At 39.9% G+C, this 26,396-nt stretch overlaps 1 long non-coding RNA gene and 1 pseudogene across 2 annotated transcripts; both read right to left on the bottom strand.

Annotated features, from left to right (window-relative positions):
- Positions 1–10,349: 10,349 nt before the first annotated feature.
- Positions 10,350–10,834, bottom strand: LOC111140220 (annotated as a pseudogene).
- Positions 10,835–17,471: 6,637 nt separating this feature from the next.
- LOC111140221 lies at positions 17,472–26,144 on the bottom strand. Of its 2 annotated transcripts, none has more exons than XR_002640134.1 (4): positions 25,834–26,144; positions 19,185–19,269; positions 17,861–17,984; positions 17,472–17,567 (listed from the first exon to the last, which is right to left on the bottom strand). It is a non-coding gene; the product is annotated as an uncharacterized LOC111140221 (long non-coding RNA). The 2 variants fall into 2 exon arrangements; XR_002640135.1 differs by having other exon boundaries at positions 17,480–17,567; positions 17,861–17,987; positions 25,834–26,058.
- Positions 26,145–26,396: the final 252 nt, after the last annotated feature.

Below are 26,396 nucleotides of genomic sequence, written 5' to 3'. Positions count from 1 at the left end.
CTGTTTAACTTACCTGGTGCAGTTTTTCGTTGACAAAGCCCACAGGGCAGCTCTTTGACGACTCACCCTGCAACACACTGGGCCCTAAGCTTCCTGGGAAATGCAGTCCTGGACTTCGCGATGTACCTGGCCAAGGTAAGCTGGGTCCTCTAGGCACTGAGGCGAGGCTCTGGCCGCACTTAAGTGCCCTGGGGGATGATGCTCAGAATTCCGCTTTGCCCTAGGAATACAAACAGATGCTCTTGAGGCAGGATGCTGCGGACCTTGTCTAAAGAACATACCCAAACGGGGACCTGAGCATCTGTGACCAAACCAGCCTGGGGAGTTTGAAAGGGAGGAATCTTCAAGCCCAGTCATGTATGTGAAAGTGGACAAAGGAGGTCCCATGTGAGACAGTGGTGAGATTACGTGTGTGACTGGTTGAGGGGGGAGGGAGGATAGTTGAGTGAAAGAGAAACTGCATGTGGGTAAAATTGATGAGTGTAACGGAGTGGTGGATCAAGATTATGTGTGGCTTAGGGAGGCTGGAAGGTCACATCATGGGTGTGTGTGGTTGAGGTACTTGAGTGCAGCTAGTGTCACAACAGCGTCTGAATTCCTGCCAGTATGAGTATTTGCGTGATTACCTGAATATAGGTCATCTCAGCATGGGTGCCTGAGATGGGGGAGGAATCTGAACCCTAAAAGCCTCATTTTCTCTTCAAATTATTAATAGGGTATGTCTTCCTGGAGCTTTGATTTTTAAGAGGGAAAAACTAAATTTTAATTTATATAATAAATAACTTTAGCGTTTTTTATATAAACGCTAAAGATTCCAACCCTTTGTTCTGGAATAGAATAACAAATCAGTATGACGTATTAAACGGGACATATTTTGCTATAGGGGTACCTGTTTTGTCTATAACCTTGCCCCCAGACATTTACTCTTTTCTGTTCTTTGGGAATCATTGGTAGATTAATTGTTCGGAGATGTAATTGTTCAATTCAACCAGAAGTATCAACCACAATTAAAAGATGTTCAGAGGATGCTGTACAGGGATGTGATGCTGGCGAACTAGAGCAACCTGGTCATATTAGACATGGATAGCTCTCTGTATAATTCAACTTTTGAAAATAAAGTGTTGTCTCTTTTCCATTTCTGAAATATTTAGAACCTTTACATAGCGTAATACATTCAGCTTTGAGATAACAAGTTTCAGGTATCCTCAAGCTCTCTGCCATATAATTGTATATGCTCAGCCTTTTAAGGTAAATGGTATCTACTTTATTCCTCTTTATATGGTGACTTTGGGGTATGGTGCTTGAATTAAAATTCAGTCTTATGTCATTTTCCTACATATAGGCTATCACATCACCAAACTGGATAAAATCTTTAAGTTGGAACAAGAAAAGAGGCCATGGGTAGTGAATAGAGGAAATGTAAATGAAGTTCTCTCCAAGTGAGTGATGAGAACCAGGCAGATATGCTTGGGTTAAGGCAGAACACAGATGTTCAGTGAGAGAGCTGACACCACTGAAATGTTTTCCAGGCTTTCCTTTATAGGCCCTACTCTCCTTGAGTCTTAGCTGTGTGAATCCTTCTGTCATCATTCTTCTTCTATCAGTGCCCTCTTTTATTTAAGTAATCCTAGAGGACCATATTCTCTTCATTGTCATAGTCTACATATGCAGTCAGTCCTTCACAAATCTGCAGTCTTGGATGCCTGGCTCAGTCAGTGAAGCATCTGCCTTCAGCTGGGGTCATGATCCCACGTCTTGGGATCAAGTCCCACAGAGTCCTACATCAGTCTCCTTGCTCAGTGGGGAGCTTGATTCTCCCTCTGCCTGCTGCTCCCCTGCTTGTGGCCTCTCTTTCTGATAAATAAATAAATAAATAAATTTTTAATCTTTAGTATTTCAAAACTAGTATTGTTGCACACTGAAGTTTCTTTTTTTATTACATTCCATTTTCTAGCTTTCTATAACTAAAAGCTTCAGGATTATATTTTACACCTGCATTTCCAATTATCTATTTCCCATAGCCATATTTCAGCAACCTTCATCACCTCTTGAAGCTACTAGCTTAGAAATGATTGCTGCTTTCCTCCTAGCTCTCTTTTCAGCCAACCTTTTTTATTCACAATTGTCTATGAAGTAATTATCTCATTCATCTTAAATATTTAAACAAGGTTATAGTGGAAAAAAGTCTCCCTTTCAATGATTTCTCTTCTCCATCTGCATCTACTCTGACTAGTTTCATATGTAAAATTCTTTGAGTAATTCTATATTTACAACAACATATCTATGTATATAAAGCCCCTCATCTTTATTTTTCACAAATGTTAGTATACTATAAGGCATCTGGTTTTTTTTTTACTCACTATTATTTCTTAGAAGACATCCCATATTAATACATATTTATTATTCTTTTGTATGGTGGTATTGTGTTTTGTGGTAGGGAAATTGTCATACTTTAATAGCATATAAGTGAATATTTAGTATGTTTTCGGATTTCTACAATTCTGGAAAAATATATATACTCGGTTTTGTATAGATGTGCATGCACTTTTGTAACAAATTCCTTTAAGAAGTGCTGGGCCAGAAGTTATGTATAAATATTTGCAATCCACATTAGATGAATCACTTTCCATTCCCACCAAAAAATTTATGAGACTGCCTATTTCCTGTTCCGGTCAAACACTGTATTTCTTCATTTAGCATCTCAGTGTGACCTAGTGAGCCCTTTATCTGTGCCCGGTTCTATTCCAGGGAAGCATCGGTGAACAAAATGGCCCAAATTTCCTTTCCTCAAGGAGTTTACATTCTAGTCAGGGAAAGTGGCCAATGAATGTGTAAATGAAATATATAGCATTCCAGATAAAGGTAACCTCTGTAGAGAGAAGGAAAGCTTAAAAATGAGATAGTGCCAAAGGAATTACATTTTTTAAACTTTTATTTATTTAAGTAATCTCTACACCGAATGTAGGGCTTGAACTCACAACCCTGGGATCAAGGGTAGCATGCTTTTCTGACTGAGACAGCCAGGCACCCTGGGCGTTGCAATTTTATTATATTTTATTTTATTTTTGGAATTGCAATTTTAAATAGAATAGTTAGGAAAAGCTTAACTAAGAAGAAAATATTTGAGCAAACTAAAAGGAAGGAGTAGCAACATTTGAACATATTTGGATAAAGCAAAATTTATAAACAGAGAAAACACCAAAACATAAATGCTATGGGTTGGGCACAAGCCTGTATATTCAAGGAGCAGCAGGGAGTCTGCTTGGGATTCTCTCCTTCTCCCTCTGCCCCACCCTCTGTGTGCCATGCATGCATGAGCATGTATGGCACATGCTCTTTCAAATAAATAAATAATCTTTAAAAAAACCCAAAACTATGGAATGAGCAAGTTTTAGGGGGTAGATAAAGAATTTTGTCTTTAATCTCCTAAAACACTGAGATAGTCCATGTTAAAGAGAAACATTTGAGTGTTGTCAGTACCTAGGTATCATTTATAGTACTGAGAGGATGAGAATTCTAAGGAAATCTATTAGGGTAAGACTAAACATAGTAACATGTTGTAGTGGGTTGAATAGTGGCACCCCATAGGTATGTCCATATCCTAAACCACAAGATCTGTGACTGTGACCTTGAGTTGGTTTTGGGTAACGTTGGGGTCCAGATCAATGGTTAAGAAAGAATTCTTATTAAAGCATGGGGACAGGACCTGTGGCAGAAAGAGATGCATTGCAAGTGGGAGGGGTGACTGATTATATACTTGGGAGTTGGGGGAGGTAAGGAAAAGGGAGGTTTCCAAAAGGACCTTCTATCTCAATATTTGTTGGTGGGCTGCCAGTCATAAAGAAATTTAATTTTGTTTAAATTCCCTTTTGCCTCTGTTTCCCACATCACTCATGGAGGGGAAGGTGATGTTAAGGTTCTAGGAAATTGAGTTATAGGTCTCTTAAAGTTAGGTTATTGATAAGAATGATTTTTCTTGATTATCACTAAGACATTTGTAAACTGATGGAAATTCATGTCCTGTAGAACTGTGATCTTTATCAGTTAACCATTTGTTTTTCCTTTCCTTTAGTTTCAGTGCAGCCAGAAGTGCCTGAGGAATGTCAACATATCCCACCAGGGAGTTGGGGGTGGGACCATGTCAGCTCGTGCTTTGTCCTCAGCTTTGTCCTTTTGCTCTATCATCAACCTTACTTGGTAAAAGGGTCTTTGCAGATGAAATTAAGTTAAGGATCTCTAGGTGAGTTCATCCTGGATTACCTGTGTGTAACCTAAATCCAATTTCAAACGTCTTTATAAGAGAAGATGAAAAGACATACAAGAGAAGGCCATGTGAAGACAGAGGTAGATTGAAGTTATGCAGCAACAAGCTAAGGACCCCTAAGTTTAGTTATTCTTTTTAATCTCTTGGGAGCATCTTGATTTTTTTTTTCCCTGTCTTTTCATATGTCTTAAAATTTTTGTTGTTGTTGAAAGTCAGACATTTTGTTTAGGACAGTAGTGTGCAGAAAAGCCTTAACCTAGCAGAACTGAGAATTTTTATCCTTAGAAGGTTTGCTTGCACAGTTAGTGCTTGGCTTGCATCTAGAATTTAGTTTTCCAGAGCAAAGTCCTGCTATCCTGATAAGAGTGGCTCACTATGCCTATTTGTGCAAATCACACAGTTTATATTAAACACCTGCTTTCCTTCTGAAATTCTGGTATGCACACTTGGTAGAAGCTGCCTATGTGACCAGCCCACAATAAAAACTCTAAGTACTGAGTCTCTAATGAGCTTCTTCCCTAGTTGGCAACATTTCACATGTTTTGTCACAACTTGTTGCAGGGGAAATTAATATCTTGTGTGACTTTACTTGGAAAGGATCCTGGGAACTATGCATCTGGTTTTTCCCGGACTTTACTCCATGCATCTTTCCTCTTTGCTAATTTTGCTTTGTATTGTTTCACTGTGAGTTCTCCTAGTGAATCATTCAACTTTGGAGGGAGTATTGATCTTGGGGTCCCACAAGACAGTAGTAACTGAGGAAAATAATTTTCATCCCTGAATGGGCACACTTTTCCTTTGGCAAAGCCTTTAGTGTGGAGTTTTCAGTTAATTTGATGAAGAGTTTTAACAACTAGCTAGATAAATTCATACAATTTGATTTGTACTTTGTATACATTTCAAAGAAATTTAGTTATCTAAATAGATAACTAACAACCAAGATATTTGTGGGGTCCCCCAATCCAATGGGGGCCACCAAATTTGGGGTAATCTGGTGGAAGCCAGATGCACAGGCAGTGAAAGAATTCACCCAAGGCAGAACAAGGGAGATAGAAGTTTATTGACAGCAAAGCAGACTGCTGTGAGGCAGGGCTGGGGGTCTGTAGTTAAGGGGAGAAGATGAGAAGGTAATGGAAAGTATGAAATTTTCTTTTTTGGTACCTGTATCCACCCATTGGTCAGCTAGTGCTTATGATTCTTTTCAGATGGGTCTCCTGAAGGGCCTGTTTGTATTCAGCCAGGGAGTTACTGTGGGCCCTTCTATCTTACTCAGGTTTCCATTGTTCAAGTTGATTGCCTAAAAGCGGCCTCTACAATATTTTTAACTCTAATAGTCAAGCGGAATAGTGGTCAGCTAGGGACTGGGATCAGAAATATCGCATGCACAGACCATTTCTTCTTGAGATACCAACAATGTACTCTTCGTTAGTATTGAGATACACTGAACTGACCGTACACATTCTATGCACTTTTCTTCAGGTATTTTACAATAAAAAATTTACAATAAAAATATGTTTTGCACCTATTTTACAATAAAAAAATCTTCAAAAATTATTTTTAAAGGCTGAATTTGAAAGGACTGGAAAAAATTACTCCTCTTCCAGAAAGTTTAGACATACTGTCCATCTAAAGGATGAGCTCAGAGAAAAGGAAGCAAATTTTAAAAGCTGGCAGGTATTAACTTCAGGGGGAAAAAAAAAGGCCAAGAAATAAACAACATTTGCAAAACACTAATGTAAGCTTGAATATTAATTTAAACTAAACTCTTTAATGGTAATTGGAAGATAAGAATAAGGAAAGGATTTGTTTGAAGATGTAAAGGATACTACACCTCGATTAAAGGAGCTCCCAAGGCTTCGCAGAGAAGGGACCCTCCTGGGATCGGGCCCCTTCATCCCACCCCCAGGTCGCTGCTTGTGGGATAAGAGATATCCGCCAGGCCGGGCCAAGGCTCAGACGGGGAGATGGTAAGGACTTGCAGGTCGCTTGGCACTGACTAACAGGACCTTTCTGTCACGCCTTATCTGTCAGACGCCCAGACCGCGAACTCAAGCCGGGAAGAATGAACCCTTCCTTTGAGGTAGTTCTAGGACTCTGAACTACATTTCCCAGGGGCCATCGCGTCCAAGGCTACTTCCGGTAAAGGCCGCATTGGTTTATTGTCCAGGTTCCCAGACTTGGACACACATTTGTGGAGGAGCGGCGTGGAGACCTCGGTGGAGTTTTGCGTTCTAAACGCGTCCTGGAACTCATGGAAGCCCTCTGCCCCAGGTGTGAGCAGTTATGAGGGCGAAGGTCGTTGCCGAGGCCAAGGCCTGTGAATTGAGATTGTCGTCTCTGGGTTCTGAAAGGCTGTCCAGGCACTGACTACATTTTCCAATGTCCACCATAGCCAAGGCAGCTTCCTGTCCGCGCACCAACGCTTTCAGGACCGTAGGAAGCATTGCGCACGAGTGCCCGCGGAACATTCTTGTAGCGACCGCAGGGTCAGGTAAGAGAGTCTAAGACTCAGAAGCGAAATGACCCCTGAGGGACCAAGGCCACTGGGGAGGACAGTGAGCAGTGAGAGATTAATGTTTCTGAATCTCAGGCTTTGCCAGCAAGAGGGTGTGGGAAAGAAGGTTGTAGGGAGCTGTGTATGTGTATGTCCGCTCCCGCGCGATCAGGAGGAGATCTGTGTGTGCTAGTGTGAAATTGTAACGGGAGCGGGATGTGGGGGTAATCGCTTAGGAGCTGTAGGGTTGGGGTCGTGTACGTGTGTGTGTTTGCATGCGCCCGATGGTAAGGGGAGCTGTAGGTGATTGTCATGACTATTCAGGTGTGACTGTGCTTGTATATGATTGTGACTGCACCACTGTATGCCTGACCGTGTATGTAAATGTGGTAGCAGCAGCAGCTGCGGAGCCAGAAACAAAGAATATTGCGTTTAGTAACAATTACACTTATTCGTAAATGTGTGGAGAGCAGTTTCTGTGGTGGCCATTAGTTGGGTTGAGTCGGGTAATAAAGAATGTGGGGAGAGGAATAGGGGACAGTGTAGAAAACACATCCTAAGAATTTCTCTGTAAATATGAGCAGAGAAATAGAACACCAGCTAGTGGGGCTGGGGAATGATAATGTTGCAGTATATTGGTGATAATGAGTCACAAGAGAGGGAAAAGTAGAAATACAGGTAAGAATGAGTAAGCAAGGCTTATCTGTGTGGATGTAGTGCAACTGCTAGGTTAAAAGAGGGTAGTAGTGTTGCAGAGAGTGAGCGGTGAGCTCAGGTTTTCAAAAAACAAGGAGCAATATCCTGTATTTGGTAGATGTCAGCAGCAGTGAGGTATATTATGAATAATCTCAGGGCATGAAATTCCAAACTAGAGATTTTTAGGAGAAAAGTCTGAAAGTAAGAAGAACAAGGATGATACCCTCCCCCCCAGACCCAATGGCAAGAAGCTGCGGGGGTGGGGGGGGTAGGAGAGGGAGATGTTGAAAAGGCTGCAGAGTCCTTTGGGGAGAGCCAGGTTTCCCTTAGACCCAAAGGTGAAGGGAATATTCAAAGAAATACAAGTTGGAGATGGAAGAGGGATTTGTTATTAATTAATTATGAATTCCGGACGGCATACTAAAAAGTGTCAAGATTGGGGAAGGGCTGAAAAGGGGGTACATCCAACTGATTGGGTGGGAGTACAGTGTCTGAAAAGAGAGATTATTAGGGAATCTAAGGCTTATGATGGACATAAACATGGACACAGGGAATATTGATGCTTATTCTGGGTTGGGTTCAAGACTGTTGGAGAGGAAGTGATAGAATAGAAAGAGGTGGATTTTTGAGTATCCATCAGGAAGAGAGGAGCCAAGGACAGAAGCTTTAAAGGTCGTTGGGGTAGGCAAAGTCATCTCTCTGCAAAGATGGGTCCTAATCCCTGGAACCTGTGAATATTTTGCTTTACATGAAGGGCAAAAGGGACTTTGCAAACAAGATTAAGTTAAGGACCTTGAAATGGAGAAATTATCCTAGATTATCCAATTAGGCCCAATGGATTCATAAAGTCAGTAAACCTTTCCCAAGGGTTTAGAGTCAGAGGGAGCTAGAATCAAAGAAGAATGATCAGCGATAACAAAATTGTTGGCTGAAGGAAGGGAGCCAATGTTGGTGGCCTCTAGACTCTGGAACATAAGGAAATAAGTAATTCTCCCTTAAAGCATACAGAAAGGAACACAGCCCTGCTGACACCTTGATCTTAGCCCAGTGAAAAACATCTCAGACTTTTACCTAACTGCCTAAGCATAAGGTAATAAATTTGTATTGTTTTAAGCCATTGTGTTTATGCTAATTTGTTGCTTAGTGATAGAACTAATATAGTGGTATAGTGTCTTAGCCTTAGTGCTATGGAAGGTGTCTTGAGTACTGTGACATGAAGGGAACTCAGTCCTTCCTGATAAAGTTGAGGAATTCAGGTAAGGCACATAGGCCCCCTCTTTGCTTGCAATTTCCAGTTTTACTGCATTATGATATATATTTTTTTTATTTGATAGAGATCACAAGTAGGCAGAGAGGCAGGCAGAGAGAGAGAGGGGGAAACAGACTCCCCGCTGAGCAGAGAGCCCGATGCAGGGCTCCCTCTCAGGACCCTGGGATCATGACCTGGGCCAGAGGCATAGGCTCTAACCCACTGAGCCACCCAGGCGCCCCGCATTATGGTATTTTTAATGTTGGAATTTAATGAATTTTTCTTTGTGATCTAATATATGGCCAGTCAGTAGTATTTGTTTTCCACTTAATTTGTCTTTGCTTGACAAAAATGCATTAAAATACTCTGTGAGTGAAGTTTTATCTTACATAACCTATAGCTTCTGCTTTATTAAAGTTGCTGCTGTTAGTTGATATATATTCATCTTAATCATCATCATTATAATTATTTTTAGAGAGAAGGGGAGGGAGAGGTAAGAGGCAGAAAGCGAACCTTAAGCAGGCTCGATGCCCAGCATAGAGCCTGATGCAGGACTCGATCTCACAACCCTGAGATCATGACCTGAGCCCAGATCAAGAGTTGGATGCTTAACCAACTAACCCACCCAGGAGTCCCTAGATAGTCATCATTATTTTTATTGTGAATCGTAGGCTTTGGTATTTTAGCATGCTCAAGATCATAGCCCCTGCTTTTTTTTTTTTTTAAATAAACAAATTGCTTTTCTTTTTTTAATTTCTTTTTTTAAATTTTTAAGTAAGCTCCACACCCAGTATTGAGCCCAGTGGGGGTCTTGAACTCACAACCCTAAGGAGAAGACCTGAGCTGAGATCCAGAGTCAGACACTTAACCAACTCTACCACCCTGGCGCTATTGCTTTTTTTGTTGTCGTTAGTTTGCATTTGCTCTTTATATTTTCCCCATATTTGTAAAATTAGCTTTTTATCAAAGTTTATCAGATATATAGCCAAGTGATGATACAATCAAAAATTTTCTGAAATTTTCTCTATTCTCTCTTTTAAGGTGGAAATATGTCGTGTAGTAGTTTAGAAAGCACTCTTGTGAATAATACTCCCTAAGCTGTTGCAGCATAGAACTTCTTATATCCATTATACTTGAAGGACAGCTTGGCTGCATATAAAATCTTCGATTCTGTCATTTATTTTCCTATAGGTATACTTGAGAAACTGCCTCACTATTTGGGGCTCTGAATTTAGCAGTGGAGAAGTGTTAACAACTAAATTTCCTTTTTCTCATAGGTAACTTGATATTTTTATCTTGATTTCCCATGGGTTTTAGACTAAAATTTTTGGCACTCAGTTCTGAATCTTTTTTCCCTGCAGTATACTATCATTATGTAAATTCATGCTTTATCTCAGGAAATTATTTTTAATGTTAAAAATGTAGTTTTTTAATATTCCCTTCCTTGATTTGGGTCTGCTTATTTGTAGGTTGGATTATCTCTGACTTTCATGGGGTCTGCTTATTTGTAAGTTGGATTATCTCTGACTTTCATGGTTTTCTTCCAATAATTGTCATCTCTTTCTTTTTTTTATTTTGTTCTGCTCACTAGTTTCTGTATTCTTTTTTTATGAAGAAAAAAAAAAACTGTATTTAGACTTAGCCAGCTGGACTCAGTTTAGATGATCCCAATTTTGTTGGCAACATCCAAGGCATCATAGTCAGGGGCCAGTCGAACATATGCCTTCTTTTCTCCATCAGGCCTGATCAAGGTGTTGACCTTGGCCACATCAATGTCATAGAGTTTCTTCATAGTCTGTTTGATCTGGTGCTTGTTGGCCTTGACATCCACAATGAACACAAGCATGTTGTTGTCTTCTATTTTCTTCATGGCTGACTCAGTAGTCAGGGGAAACTTGATGATGGCATAGTGATCAAGCTTGTTTCTCCTGGGGTGCTCTTTCGAGGGTATTTGGGCTGCCTTCCGAGACGCAGAGTCTTGGGTCGTGGGAACATAGGTGATGTGTGGATCTTCTTTTTATGTGTGACTGTGGACGCCTTTCAGCACCACTTTCTTGGCCTTCAAAGCCTTTGCTTTGGCTTCGGCTTTGGGAGGGGCAGGGGCTTCCTTCTTAACTTTTTTCAGCGCCATCTTCGTAAAAGGGTAGTTTCTGTATTCTTTGTCTATGCACTTTCTGTGGTATTTGTCATACCTTGTGCTTATTTGTTTTTCGTTTCTAAAGTGATTCTGCCTATGTCCTCTTTAACTTTTGTATTTAACGAACTCTCACTTAAAGTCTCTCCCTCACTTCTTCCCCATTTCTGAAATCATTATAACACTTGTGCATGTAGTCTTGCCTCAGAGCTGTGATTATATCATAAATTATTTTTTTACTCATACTGGAATATTGGATAATAATTTTAATCTTCTCCGATGTCTTTTAGGCAGTTTTCTTCATACATAGGGGTATTTTGGCACTCTTTTCAAACATATCTAACAGTATCTTGGGACACAATGGTTCTAATTTTGTTATTTTTTTGGAAGGTGATAGATTATCTCAGAATAGCTATCACTGGTGCTTTCCTTGTGAAAAGGTAGTTTTTAGTTTCTTCTGCTCAAGAGTTCCCTCCTCTGTAACTACAATAAAAAACAATTTCTTTAAAATAGAGTTCCTCGGGGCGCCTGGGTGGCTCAGTGGGTTAAGCCGCTGCCTTCAGCTCAGGTCATGATCCCAGGGTCCTGGGATCGAGCCCCACATCGGGCTCTCTGCTCAGCAGGGAGCCTGCTTCCTCCTCTCTCTCTCTGCCTGCCTCTCTGCCTACTTGTGATCTCTGTCAAATAAATAAATAAAATCTTTAAAAAAATAAAATAAAATAGAGTTCCTCAGGGCACCTGGGTGGCTCAGTTGTTAAGCATCTGGCTTTGGCTCAGGTCATGATCCCAGGGTCTTGGGATTAAGCCCTGCATTGGGGTCCCTGCTCAGCAGGAAGCCTGCTTCTCCATCTCCCACTCCCCTTGCTTGTGTTCCCTCTTTTGCTGAGTCTCTCTCTGTCAAATAAATAAAATCTTTTAAAAAATTAAAAAATAATAAAATACAGTTTCTCTACAGAGAAAGGGGAACCCTCTTGCCCTGTTTGTGAGAATGCAAACTGGTGCAGCCATTGTGGAAAATAATATGGAGGTTCCCCAAAAAGTTTAAAACAGAACTATCCTGTGACCCAGCAATTGCAATACTAGGTATTTACCCAAAGAATACCGAAATACAGATTCAAACAGCATTATCAATAATAGCCAAACTATGGAGAGATGCCAAATGTCCATCACCCAATGAATGGATAAAGAAGATGTGATGTGTTTATATATACAAAGGAATATTATTCAGCCACCATAAAGCATGAAATCTTCCATTTGCAATAACATGGGTGGAGCTAGAGTGTATTACGTTAAGTGAAATAAGTCAGAGAAAGACAAATACTCCTATGATTTCACTTATAGGTAGAATTTAAGAAAGAAAACAGATGAATATATGGGAAGGGGAAATGAAAAAAAGGAGAGAGTAAAATAAGGTATAAAAAACTTAATGATAAAGAACAAACTAAGGGTTGACAGAGGGAGGTGGGGGAGGGATGGGCTAGATGGGTGATGGGTATTAAGGAAGGCACTTGTTATGATGAGCACTGGGTATTGTATATAAGTGATGAATCACCGACTTCTATTCCAGAAGCCAATATTGCATTGTATGTTAACTTCCTAAAATTTAAATGAAAAATAAATAAATAAAATATGGTTCCTTTGAACAGCCAGGTTTTCTTTGTTGTTCAGAACATAACCTGGTTCAGAAGGACTCCTACTATCACTTCTGAGTTCCCTAGTGTCTTCTCTGCTGCAGTTAAAGAATATAGCCAGGGGTGCCTAGCTGCACAGTGGAAGAGCATGTGACTCTTGATCTTGAGGTTGTGAGAGTTTGAGTCCCATGTTGAGTATTGAGTTCACTTTTTATTTTTTATTTTTTTATTTTTTAGTTCACTTTTTAAAAAAAAATTTTTTAAAGAATACAGCTAGGTTCCTAATTTGCTTGATGAGGCCGGTATTAACCAGATACCAAAACCAGACAAAGCATGTCTCATAAGAATTTGAGTGCAATAAATCTCAACAAAATATTAGTAAGCCAAATCCAGCAACATATAAAATGAATTATACAGCATGACCAAGTAGAATATATCCCAGGAGTGTAAGGTTGTCTGAACATCCAAAAATCAATTAATAGGATATATCATATCAATAGAATAAAAAACAAATATCACATGGTTATTTTAATAGATACAGAAAAAGCATCTGACAAAAGCCAATGCCTTCGTTTATGCTAAATGAAAGACACTAGTCACAGGAAGTTCACATATTGTATGATTCCATTCATATGGAAGTCCAGAATAGGGAAATCTATAGAGACAGAAAGTGAATTAGTGGTTACTTAGGACTGAGGAAAAAAGGGAGGGAGAATGAGTCACTTGGGTTTTGGTTTGGGCCAGGATTTCTGTAGACTCACTTTGACCTTTTTTCAGGGAGAAAATGGCATTCTTAGTCCCTTTGAAAGCTCTTGAAGAAAACTTGACCTCTCATGATTCCTTCCTTCTAGCTCTGCTTTCTCAGGACTCTACTTCACCAGGAGAGGAGTCTAGAAGACTGATTGATTCTTGGAATTTTAAGTCATCATGGCCCATGTGAGTTGGAATTGCCTTTCGCCAAAATTATAATCATTTATATCACATTGGATGAATACTTTTATTTTTTATCCTTAAGCTGCTTACTTGAGTTACTATTCATTGTAGTAAGTGATATTCGTGAAACAGTCCACTGCCTTCCTTAGGTGTCCCTCTTCTCTCCAGCATGGCATTCAGCACCTCCTGTGTCCCAATACTTTGGCAGAGCACTGAATGAGGAGAAATGTTTTCCCTTAGAAGAAATAGTAGAGACTATCTTTTCAAACCTGTGGGTTAACAAGGTGGAACTGATACACTACAAAGGGATACACTACATGAAAGCTTTTATTTATTCTGTAGGATGGGTTGTTTCAATTAGTAGAGGTAAGAGTTGGTGTTGGTTGGTATTCATTTTATTCATTGGCAGTTTATCATGCTTTTAAATAGAGGATTGATGAAAGGTTAAGTTCAGAGAGATCTGGGATCTTGCCAGGAAATCAATGAGAGATTAATATTATTACTATTTTTTATTTATTTATTTGACAGAGAGAGATCACAAGCAGGCAGAGGCAGGCAGAGAGTGGAGGGGGAAGCAGGCCCCCCGCCGAGCAGAGAGCCCAGTGCAGGGCTTGATCCAGGACCCTGAGATCACGACCCAAGCCAAATGCAGAGGCTTAACCCACTGAGCCACCCAGGTGCCCCTAGAGAGATTAATATTATTAACAAGACATGTGCTGATTGTCAGCTACTTATCCTAGAACCCAGTGATTTTATACAGTCCCACAGAAAATGGTATTCAGTTAAGAAGTGTGTCTTCTAAGAATCCTTTCAACTTCAGCTAACAGAAAATTCAACTAAAAGTAGCCTAAGGGGGGAAGCGTTTATCACATAATAAATCTAGAGTTAGTCATGTAAGCCTGGCATGGCATCCCAGCGGTATCAACAAAGAATTCCTAATTCTGGACTGCCATCCTGTTGTCTGGTGCTTGTCACTGGAAAGTCATAAGGATGTTGTGACTGAACAACTGGAGACTGTAAGAGCATATAGGCACTCAGCTTCAGTCACACTAATTTCCATGTCATTTCCCCCATATGACAGGCAGCCAACTTCAGTTTTTGCTCAGTGAGTATACTTCCTACACTGCCCTTTTCATTTCTTCCCCCTTGTATCTAAAAGATTTTAAAATTTCACCATGATGCTTGTGTTGTTTGTTTCAGCAGGTGATGATGTTCAGGGATGTGGCCGTAGACTTCTCTCAGGAGGAGTGGGAGTGTCTGGACTTGGAACAGAGACATTTGTACAGAGATGTGATGTTGGAGAACTACAGTAACATGATCTCACTGGGTAAGATTCAGAACCTGACCCCAGAAATTTCTGATTTCTACATTGTGAATTTTTGAATTATCTTTCAAGGATCTAAGGGAATTTCTGATTTCCTTCTGGGAAAATGGTTTATGCTTTGTAAATTTGGCAATAGTCATCAATGGGAACCTCCATCTTCTCCATCCTTTAGAAATACTTCATGCCTTTTTCTTGCTGTTCCTATAATTATCTGTCTTCCCTCGTAACTGAGGGACTAGATGCAAATTTTGAAATCTTTACCTCATGGTTATTTCCTATTTCTTATCTCCAATCAGGACTTTGCATTTATCAGCCGGATGTGTTCTCTTTACTGGAGGAGGGGAAAGAGCCCTGGATGGTTTCTCAGGATGAGACAGGAGGACCTTGCCCAGGTGAGTGAGGGCTGAGCTATCACAGGGAAATCATCACTGTAGATAAGAGCCCAGATGTTTAGTGAGGCAGAAGCATCTCTGAAATATTGGCCTCGAGTCTCCTCAAGGGATTAAAAACCTGTGGATAACAATCTGAGACCTAGACAAAAGTAACCTCTTCACCATGCATGTCCAAATGGCCCTTCTCTTCACCTCCAAATACCACTCCAATTCAGTGCTCTTCAGTTTCTTTCCCTCATGTTATAAAAAGGTAAGTGTCATTCTTTTTTTCCAGTAGTCAGTTTATCAGTGCTTTGACACAGTCTTTCTCTCTTTTTTTCATTTAGATATTTGTAAATTTCTGCATTTAGATATTTATAAATTTCTCCCTAAAAAAAAATTGACCCTGTTTTTATTTTACCTACTATATCTTAAATTTTTCTTATTTTGCCTAAATTCTCCCTTCCTTCTGCATTTCCTGCACTCACCAATTTGTTCTTTTAACCAACATTTATTGATTTTCCAATTTCATTTTGGGATCAGAAGGGCTAACAAAGAGTATATAATCTATTAAGAAACTTGTATTCTCTTCTGTGACTGGAACATGCCCATAAATTTTGGCAAAATAGGCTCTACATTAAGAGAGGGCCTGATAGCCTGCTTAGTTGAAAATCAGGATAATAGGTGAAAATGGCTTCTGGCTACAGTGAATAGCAAGCGGCAAAAGAGAGTTGAAGGCTAATGGAGGACAACAAAGAGAGTACAATGTCATAAAAGACAAGTCCTGGCTGTCAAGAGGAAACAAGGCACATATTTGGCAAATTGAGGCTAATTGATGAATTTTCTATTATGGGCAGGACTCATATTGAAATAACATACTCTTGGAGCTTTTCTTTTTCCCCCACAGTATTTGTTAATTGTTTATTTAGGAGGGGTTTTTATTATTTGAAATATCAAGGAAAGAAAAATTTTATTTCCTTATTGGAATCATGTTTTTAAATTCCAGAGGTTATATTTGTGTTTTAAAATCGTTCTTTTTCTGAACTACCAATACCTGAAACAACTTGAATGAATCTCCAGGATATTGTGCTGAATGAAAAATGCCAAAGGTCACATGCTAAATGAATCCATTTATAGAACATTTTGGAAATCACTAAATTATAGAGATTGAAAATATATTATATATATATATATATATATATATATATATATATATAATATATTTTCAATCTCTATAATTTAGTGATTTCCAAAATGTTCTATAAATGGATTCATTTAGCATGTGACCTTTGGCATTTTTCATTCAGCACAATATCCTGGAGATTCATTCAAGTTGTTTCAGGTATTGGTAGTTCAGAAAAAGAACGATTTTAAAACACAAATATAACCTCTGGAATTTAAAAACATGATTCCAATAAGGAAATAAAATTTTTCTTTCCTTGATATTTCAAATAATAAAAACCCCTCCTAAATAAACAATTAACAAATACTGTGGGGGAAAAAGAAAAGCTCCAAGAGTATGTTATTTCAATATGAGTCCTGCCCATAATAGAAAATTCATCAATTAGCCTCAATTTGCCAAATATGTGCCTTGTTTCCTCTTGACAGCCAGGACTTGTCTTTTATGACATTGTACTCTCTTTGTTGTCCTCCATTAGCCTTCAACTCTCTTTTGCCGCTTGCTATTCACTGTAGCCAGAAGCCATTTTCACCTATTATCCTGATTTTCAACTAAGCAGGCTATCAGGCCCTCTCTTAATGTAGAGCCTATTTTGCCAAAATTTATGGGCATGTTCCAGTCACAGAAGAGAATACAAGTTTCTTAATAGATTATATACTCTTTGTTAGCCCTTCTGATCCCAAAATGAAATTGGAAAATCAATAAATGTTGGTTAAAAGAACAAATTGGTGAGTGCAGGAAATGCAGAAGGAAGGGAGAATTTAGGCAAAATAAGAAAAATTTAAGATATAGTAGGTAAAATAAAAACAGGGTCAATTTTTTTTTAGGGAGAAATTTATAAATATCTAAATGCAGAAATTTACAAATATCTAAATGAAAAAAAGAGAGAAAGACTGTGTCAAAGCACTGATAAACTGACTACTGGAAAAAAAGAATGACACTTACCTTTTTATAACATGAGGGAAAGAAACTGAAGAGCACTGAATTGGAGTGGTATTTGGAGGTGAAGAGAAGGGCCATTTGGACATGCATGGTGAAGAGGTTACTTTTGTCTAGGTCTCAGATTGTTATCCACAGGTTTTTAATCCCTTGAGGAGACTCGAGGCCAATATTTCAGAGATGCTTCTGCCTCACTAAACATCTGGGCTCTTATCTACAGTGATGATTTCCCTGTGATAGCTCAGCCCTCACTCACCTGGGCAAGGTCCTCCTGTCTCATCCTGAGAAACCATCCAGGGCTCTTTCCCCTCCTCCAGTAAAGAGAACACATCCGGCTGATAAATGCAAAGTCCTGATTGGAGATAAGAAATAGGAAATAACCATGAGGTAAAGATTTCAAAATTTGCATCTAGTCCCTCAGTTACGAGGGAAGACAGATAATTATAGGAACAGCAAGAAAAAGGCATGAAGTATTTCTAAAGGATGGAGAAGATGGAGGTTCCCATTGATGACTATTGCCAAATTTACAAAGCATAAACCATTTTCCCAGAAGGAAATCAGAAATTCCCTTAGATCCTTGAAAGATAATTCAAAAATTCACAATGTAGAAATCAGAAATTTCTGGGGTCAGGTTCTGAATCTTACCCAGTGAGATCATGTTACTGTAGTTCTCCAACATCACATCTCTGTACAAATGTCTCTGTTCCAAGTCCAGACACTCCCACTCCTCCTGAGAGAAGTCTACGGCCACATCCCTGAACATCATCACCTGCTGAAACAAACAACACAAGCATCATGGTGAAATTTTAAAATCTTTTAGATACAAGGGGGAAGAAATGAAAAGGGCAGTGTAGGAAGTATACTCACTGAGCAAAAACTGAAGTTGGCTGCCTGTCATATGGGGGAAATGACATGGAAATTAGTGTGACTGAAGCTGAGTGCCTATATGCTCTTACAGTCTCCAGTTGTTCAGTCACAACATCCTTATGACTTTCCAGTGACAAGCACCAGACAACAGGATGGCAGTCCAGAATTAGGAATTCTTTGTTGATACCGCTGGGATGCCATGCCAGGCTTACATGACTAACTCTAGATTTATTATGTGATAAACGCTTCCCCCCTTAGGCTACTTTTAGTTGAATTTTCTGTTAGCTGAAGTTGAAAGGATTCTTAGAAGACACACTTCTTAACTGAATACCATTTTCTGTGGGACTGTATAAAATCACTGGGTTCTAGGATAAGTAGCTGACAATCAGCACATGTCTTGTTAATAATATTAATCTCTCTAGGGGCACCTGGGTGGCTCAGTGGGTTAAGCCTCTGCATTTGGCTTGGGTCGTGATCTCAGGGTCCTGGATCAAGCCCTGCACTGGGCTCTCTGCTCGGCGGGGGGCCTGCTTCCCCCTCCACTCTCTGCCTGCCTCTGCCTGCTTGTGATCTCTCTCTGTCAAATAAATAAATAAAAAATAGTAATAATATTAATCTCTCATTGATTTCCTGGCAAGATCCCAGATCTCTCTGAACTTAACCTTTCATCAATCCTCTATTTAAAAGCATGATAAACTGCCAATGAATAAAATGAATACCAACCAACACCAACTCTTACCTCTACTAATTGAAACAACCCATCCTACAGAATAAATAAAAGCTTTCATGTAGTGTATCCCTTTGTAGTGTATCAGTTCCACCTTGTTAACCCACAGGTTTGAAAAGATAGTCTCTACTATTTCTTCTAAGGGAAAACATTTCTCCTCATTCAGTGCTCTGCCAAAGTATTGGGACACAGGAGGTGCTGAATGCCATGCTGGAGAGAAGAGGGACACCTAAGGAAGGCAGTGGACTGTTTCACGAATATCACTTACTACAATGAATAGTAACTCAAGTAAGCAGCTTAAGGATAAAAAATAAAAGTATTCATCCAATGTGATATAAATGATTATAATTTTGGCGAAAGGCAATTCCAACTCACATGGGCCATGATGACTTAAAATTCCAAGAATCAATCAGTCTTCTAGACTCCTCTCCTGGTGAAGTAGAGTCCTGAGAAAGCAGAGCTAGAAGGAAGGAATCATGAGAGGTCAAGTTTTCTTCAAGAGCTTTCAAAGGGACTAAGAATGCCATTTTCTCCCTGAAAAAAGGTCAAAGTGAGTCTACAGAAATCCTGGCCCAAACCAAAACCCAAGTGACTCATTCTCCCTCCCTTTTTTCCTCAGTCCTAAGTAACCACTAATTCACTTTCTGTCTCTATAGATTTCCCTATTCTGGACTTCCATATGAATGGAATCATACAATATGTGAACTTCCTGTGACTAGTGTCTTTCATTTAGCATAAACGAAGGCATTGGCTTTTGTCAGATGCTTTTTCTGTATCTATTAAAATAACCATGTGATATTTGTTTTTTATTCTATTGATATGATATATCCTATTAATTGATTTTTGGATGTTCAGACAACCTTACACTCCTGGGATATATTCTACTTGGTCATGCTGTATAATTCATTTTATATGTTGCTGGATTTGGCTTACTAATATTTTGTTGAGATTTATTGCACTCAAATTCTTATGAGACATGCTTTGTCTGGTTTTGGTATCTGGTTAATACCGGCCTCATCAAGCAAATTAGGAACCTAGCTGTATTCTTTAAAAAATTTTTTTTTAAAAAGTGAACTAAAAAATAAAAAAATAAAAAATAAAAAGTGAACTCAATACTCAACATGGGACTCAAACTCTCACAACCTCAAGATCAAGAGTCACATGCTCTTCCACTGTGCAGCTAGGCACCCCTGGCTATATTCTTTAACTGCAGCAGAGAAGACACTAGGGAACTCAGAAGTGATAGTAGGAGTCCTTCTGAACCAGGTTATGTTCTGAACAACAAAGAAAACCTGGCTGTTCAAAGGAACCATATTTTATTTATTTATTTTTCATTTAAATTTTAGGAAGTTAACATACAATGCAATATTGGCTTCTGGAATAGAAGTCGGTGATTCATCACTTATATACAATACCCAGTGCTCATCATAACAAGTGCCTTCCTTAATACCCATCACCCATCTAGCCCATCCCTCCCCCACCTCCCTCTGTCAACCCTTAGTTTGTTCTTTATCATTAAGTTTTTTATACCTTATTTTACTCTCTCCTTTTTTTCATTTCCCCTTCCCATATATTCATCTGTTTTCTTTCTTAAATTCTACCTATAAGTGAAATCATAGGAGTATTTGTCTTTCTCTGACTTATTTCACTTAACGTAATACACTCTAGCTCCACCCATGTTATTGCAAATGGAAGATTTCATGCTTTATGGTGGCTGAATAATATTCCTTTGTATATATAAACACATCACATCTTCTTTATCCATTCATTGGGTGATGGACATTTGGCATCTCTCCATAGTTTGGCTATTATTGATAATGCTGTTTGAATCTGTATTTCGGTATTCTTTGGGTAAATACCTAGTATTGCAATTGCTGGGTCACAGGATAGTTCTGTTTTAAACTTTTTGGGGAACCTCCATATTATTTTCCACAATGGCTGCACCAGTTTGCATTCTCACAAACAGGGCAAGAGGGTTCCCCTTTCTCTGTAGAGAAACTGTATTTTATTATTTTTTAATTTTTTAAAAGATTTTATTTATTTGACAGAGAGAGACTCAGCAAAAGAGGGAACACAAGCAAGGGGAGTGGGAGATGGAGAAGCAGGCTTCCTGCTGAGCAGGGACCCCAATGCAGGGCTTAATCCCAAGACCCTGGGATCATGACCTGAGCCAAAGCCAGATGCTTAACAACTGAGCCACCCAGGTGCCCTGAGGAACTCTATTTTATTTTATTTTTTTAAAGATTTTATTTATTTATTTGACAGAGATCACAAGTAGGCAGAGAGGCAGGCAGAGAGAGAGAGGAGGAAGCAGGCTCCCTGCTGAGCAGAGAGCCCGATGTGGGGCTCGATCCCAGGACCCTGGGATCATGACCTGAGCTGAAGGCAGCGGCTTAACCCACTGAGCCACCCAGGCGCCCCGAGGAACTCTATTTTAAAGAAATTGTTTTTTATTGTAGTTACAGAGGAGGGAACTCTTGAGCAGAAGAAACTAAAAACTACCTTTTCACAAGGAAAGCACCAGTGATAGCTATTCTGAGATAATCTATCACCTTCCAAAAAAATAACAAAATTAGAACCATTGTGTCCCAAGATACTGTTAGATATGTTTGAAAAGAGTGCCAAAATACCCCTATGTATGAAGAAAACTGCCTAAAAGACATCGGAGAAGATTAAAATTATTATCCAATATTCCAGTATGAGTAAAAAAATAATTTATGATATAATCACAGCTCTGAGGCAAGACTACATGCACAAGTGTTATAATGATTTCAGAAATGGGGAAGAAGTGAGGGAGAGACTTTAAGTGAGAGTTCGTTAAATACAAAAGTTAAAGAGGACATAGGCAGAATCACTTTAGAAACGAAAAACAAATAAGCACAAGGTATGACAAATACCACAGAAAGTGCATAGACAAAGAATACAGAAACTACCCTTTTACGAAGATGGCGCTGAAAAAAGTTAAGAAGGAAGCCCCTGCCCCTCCCAAAGCCGAAGCCAAAGCAAAGGCTTTGAAGGCCAAGAAAGTGGTGCTGAAAGGCGTCCACAGTCACACATAAAAAGAAGATCCACACATCACCTATGTTCCCACGACCCAAGACTCTGCGTCTCGGAAGGCAGCCCAAATACCCTCGAAAGAGCACCCCAGGAGAAACAAGCTTGATCACTATGCCATCATCAAGTTTCCCCTGACTACTGAGTCAGCCATGAAGAAAATAGAAGACAACAACATGCTTGTGTTCATTGTGGATGTCAAGGCCAACAAGCACCAGATCAAACAGACTATGAAGAAACTCTATGACATTGATGTGGCCAAGGTCAACACCTTGATCAGGCCTGATGGAGAAAAGAAGGCATATGTTCGACTGGCCCCTGACTATGATGCCTTGGATGTTGCCAACAAAATTGGGATCATCTAAACTGAGTCCAGCTGGCTAAGTCTAAATACAGTTTTTTTTTTTCTTCATAAAAAAAGAATACAGAAACTAGTGAGCAGAACAAAATAAAAAAAAGAAAGAGATGACAATTATTGGAAGAAAACCATGAAAGTCAGAGATAATCCAACTTACAAATAAGCAGACCCCATGAAAGTCAGAGATAATCCAACCTACAAATAAGCAGACCCAAATCAAGGAAGGGAATATTAAAAAACTACATTTTTAACATTAAAAATAATTTCCTGAGATAAAGCATGAATTTACATAATGATAGTATACTGCAGGGAAAAAAGATTCAGAACTGAGTGCCAAAAATTTTAGTCTAAAACCCATGGGAAATCAAGATAAAAATATCAAGTTACCTATGAGAAAAAGGAAATTTAGTTGTTAACACTTCTCCACTGCTAAATTCAGAGCCCCAAATAGTGAGGCAGTTTCTCAAGTATACCTATAGGAAAATAAATGACAGAATCGAAGATTTTATATGCAGCCAAGCTGTCCTTCAAGTATAATGGATATAAGAAGTTCTATGCTGCAACAGCTTAGGGAGTATTATTCACAAGAGTGCTTTCTAAACTACTACACGACATATTTCCACCTTAAAAGAGAGAATAGAGAAAATTTCAGAAAATTTTTGATTGTATCATCACTTGGCTATATATCTGATAAACTTTGATAAAAAGCTAATTTTACAAATATGGGGAAAATATAAAGAGCAAATGCAAACTAACGACAACAAAAAAAGCAATAGCGCCAGGGTGGTAGAGTTGGTTAAGTGTCTGACTCTGGATCTCAGCTCAGGTCTTCTCCTTAGGGTTGTGAGTTCAAGACCCCCACTGGGCTCAATACTGGGTGTGGAGCTTACTTAAAAATTTAAAAAAAGAAATTAAAAAAAGAAAAGCAATTTGTTTATTTAAAAAAAAAAAAAAGCAGGGGCTATGATCTTGAGCATGCTAAAATACCAAAGCCTACGATTCACAATAAAAATAATGATGACTATCTAGGGACTCCTGGGTGGGTTAGTTGGTTAAGCATCCAACTCTTGATCTGGGCTCAGGTCATGATCTCAGGGTTGTGAGATCGAGTCCTGCATCAGGCTCTATGCTGGGCATCGAGCCTGCTTAAGGTTCGCTTTCTGCCTCTTACCTCTCCCTCCCCTTCTCTCTAAAAATAATTATAATGATGATGATTAAGATGAATATATATCAACTAACAGCAGCAACTTTAATAAAGCAGAAGCTATAGGTTATGTAAGATAAAACTTCACTCACAGAGTATTTTAATGCATTTTTGTCAAGCAAAGACAAATTAAGTGGAAAACAAATACTACTGACTGGCCATATATTAGATCACAAAGAAAAATTCATTAAATTCCAACATTAAAAATACCATAATGCGGGGCGCCTGGGTGGCTCAGTGGGTTAGAGCCTATGCCTCTGGCCCAGGTCATGATCCCAGGGTCCTGAGAGGGAGCCCTGCATCGGGCTCTCTGCTCAGCGGGGAGTCTGTTTCCCCCTCTCTCTCTCTGCCTGCCTCTCTGCCTACTTGTGATCTCTATCAAATAAAAAAAATATATATCATAATGCAGTAAAACTGGAAATTGCAAGCAAAGAGGGGGCCTATGTGCCTTACCTGAATTCCTCAACTTTATCAGGAAGGACTGAGTTCCCTTCATGTCACAGTACTCAAGACACCTTCCATAGCACTAAGGCTAAGACACTATACCACTATATTAGTTCTATCACTAAGCAACAAATTAGCATAAACACAATGGCTTAAAACAATACAAATTTATTACCTTATGCTTAGGCAGTTAGGTAAAAGTCTGAGATGTTTTTCACTGGGCTAAGATCAAGGTGTCAGCAGGGCTGTGTTCCTTTCTGTATGCTTTAAGGGAGAATTACTTATTTCCTTATGTTCCAGAGTCTAGAGGCCACCAACATTGGCTCCCTTCCTTCAGCCAACAATTTTGTTATCGCTGATCATTCTTCTTTGATTCTAGCTCCCTCTGACTCTAAACCCTTGGGAAAGGTTTACTGACTTTATGAATCCATTGGGCCTAATTGGATAATCTAGGATAATTTCTCCATTTCAAGGTCCTTAACTTAATCTTGTTTGCAAAGTCCCTTTTGCCCTTCATGTAAAGCAAAATATTCACAGGTTCCAGGGATTAGGACCCATCTTTGCAGAGAGATGACTTTGCCTACCCCAACGACCTTTAAAGCTTCTGTCCTTGGCTCCTCTCTTCCTGATGGATACTCAAAAATCCACCTCTTTCTATTCTATCACTTCCTCTCCAACAGTCTTGAACCCAACCCAGAATAAGCATCAATATTCCCTGTGTCCATGTTTATGTCCATCATAAGCCTTAGATTCCCTAATAATCTCTCTTTTCAGACACTGTACTCCCACCCAATCAGTTGGATGTACCCCCTTTTCAGCCCTTCCCCAATCTTGACACTTTTTAGTATGCCGTCCGGAATTCATAATTAATTAATAACAAATCCCTCTTCCATCTCCAACTTGTATTTCTTTGAATATTCCCTTCACCTTTGGGTCTAAGGGAAACCTGGCTCTCCCCAAAGGACTCTGCAGCCTTTTCAACATCTCCCTCTCCTACCCCCCCCACCCCCGCAGCTTCTTGCCATTGGGTCTGGGGGGGAGGGTATCATCCTTGTTCTTCTTACTTTCAGACTTTTCTCCTAAAAATCTCTAGTTTGGAATTTCATGCCCTGAGATTATTCATAATATACCTCACTGCTGCTGACATCTACCAAATACAGGATATTGCTCCTTGTTTTTTGAAAACCTGAGCTCACCGCTCACTCTCTGCAACACTACTACCCTCTTTTAACCTAGCAGTTGCACTACATCCACACAGATAAGCCTTGCTTACTCATTCTTACCTGTATTTCTACTTTTCCCTCTCTTGTGACTCATTATCACCAATATACTGCAACATTATCATTCCCCAGCCCCACTAGCTGGTGTTCTATTTCTCTGCTCATATTTACAGAGAAATTCTTAGGATGTGTTTTCTACACTGTCCCCTATTCCTCTCCCCACATTCTTTATTACCCGACTCAACCCAACTAATGGCCACCACAGAAACTGCTCTCCACACATTTACGAATAAGTGTAATTGTTACTAAACGCAATATTCTTTGTTTCTGGCTCCGCAGCTGCTGCTGCTACCACATTTACATACACGGTCAGGCATACAGTGGTGCAGTCACAATCATATACAAGCACAGTCACACCTGAATAGTCATGACAATCACCTACAGCTCCCCTTACCATCGGGCGCATGCAAACACACACACGTACACGACCCCAACCCTACAGCTCCTAAGCGATTACCCCCACATCCCGCTCCCGTTACAATTTCACACTAGCACACACAGATCTCCTCCTGATCGCGCGGGAGCGGACATACACATACACAGCTCCCTACAACCTTCTTTCCCACACCCTCTTGCTGGCAAAGCCTGAGATTCAGAAACATTAATCTCTCACTGCTCACTGTCCTCCCCAGTGGCCTTGGTCCCTCAGGGGTCATTTCGCTTCTGAGTCTTAGACTCTCTTACCTGACCCTGCGGTCGCTACAAGAATGTTCCGCGGGCACTCGTGCGCAATGCTTCCTACGGTCCTGAAAGCGTTGGTGCGCGGACAGGAAGCTGCCTTGGCTATGGTGGACATTGGAAAATGTAGTCAGTGCCTGGACAGCCTTTCAGAACCCAGAGACGACAATCTCAATTCACAGGCCTTGGCCTCGGCAACGACCTTCGCCCTCATAACTGCTCACACCTGGGGCAGAGGGCTTCCATGAGTTCCAGGACGCGTTTAGAACGCAAAACTCCACCGAGGTCTCCACGCCGCTCCTCCACAAATGTGTGTCCAAGTCTGGGAACCTGGACAATAAACCAATGCGGCCTTTACCGGAAGTAGCCTTGGACGCGATGGCCCCTGGGAAATGTAGTTCAGAGTCCTAGAACTACCTCAAAGGAAGGGTTCATTCTTCCCGGCTTGAGTTCGCGGTCTGGGCGTCTGACAGATAAGGCGTGACAGAAAGGTCCTGTTAGTCAGTGCCAAGCGACCTGCAAGTCCTTACCATCTCCCCGTCTGAGCCTTGGCCCGGCCTGGCGGATAT

The sequence above is a fragment of the Enhydra lutris genome, unplaced genomic scaffold (assembly GCF_002288905.1).
Source record: "Enhydra lutris kenyoni isolate GAN:26980312 unplaced genomic scaffold, ASM228890v2 scaffoldscaffold264, whole genome shotgun sequence".
NCBI lineage: Eukaryota > Metazoa > Chordata > Mammalia > Carnivora > Mustelidae > Enhydra > Enhydra lutris.
Note: the sequence above shows the minus strand (reverse complement) of the source record. Positions and strands in the feature narration are given on the sequence as shown.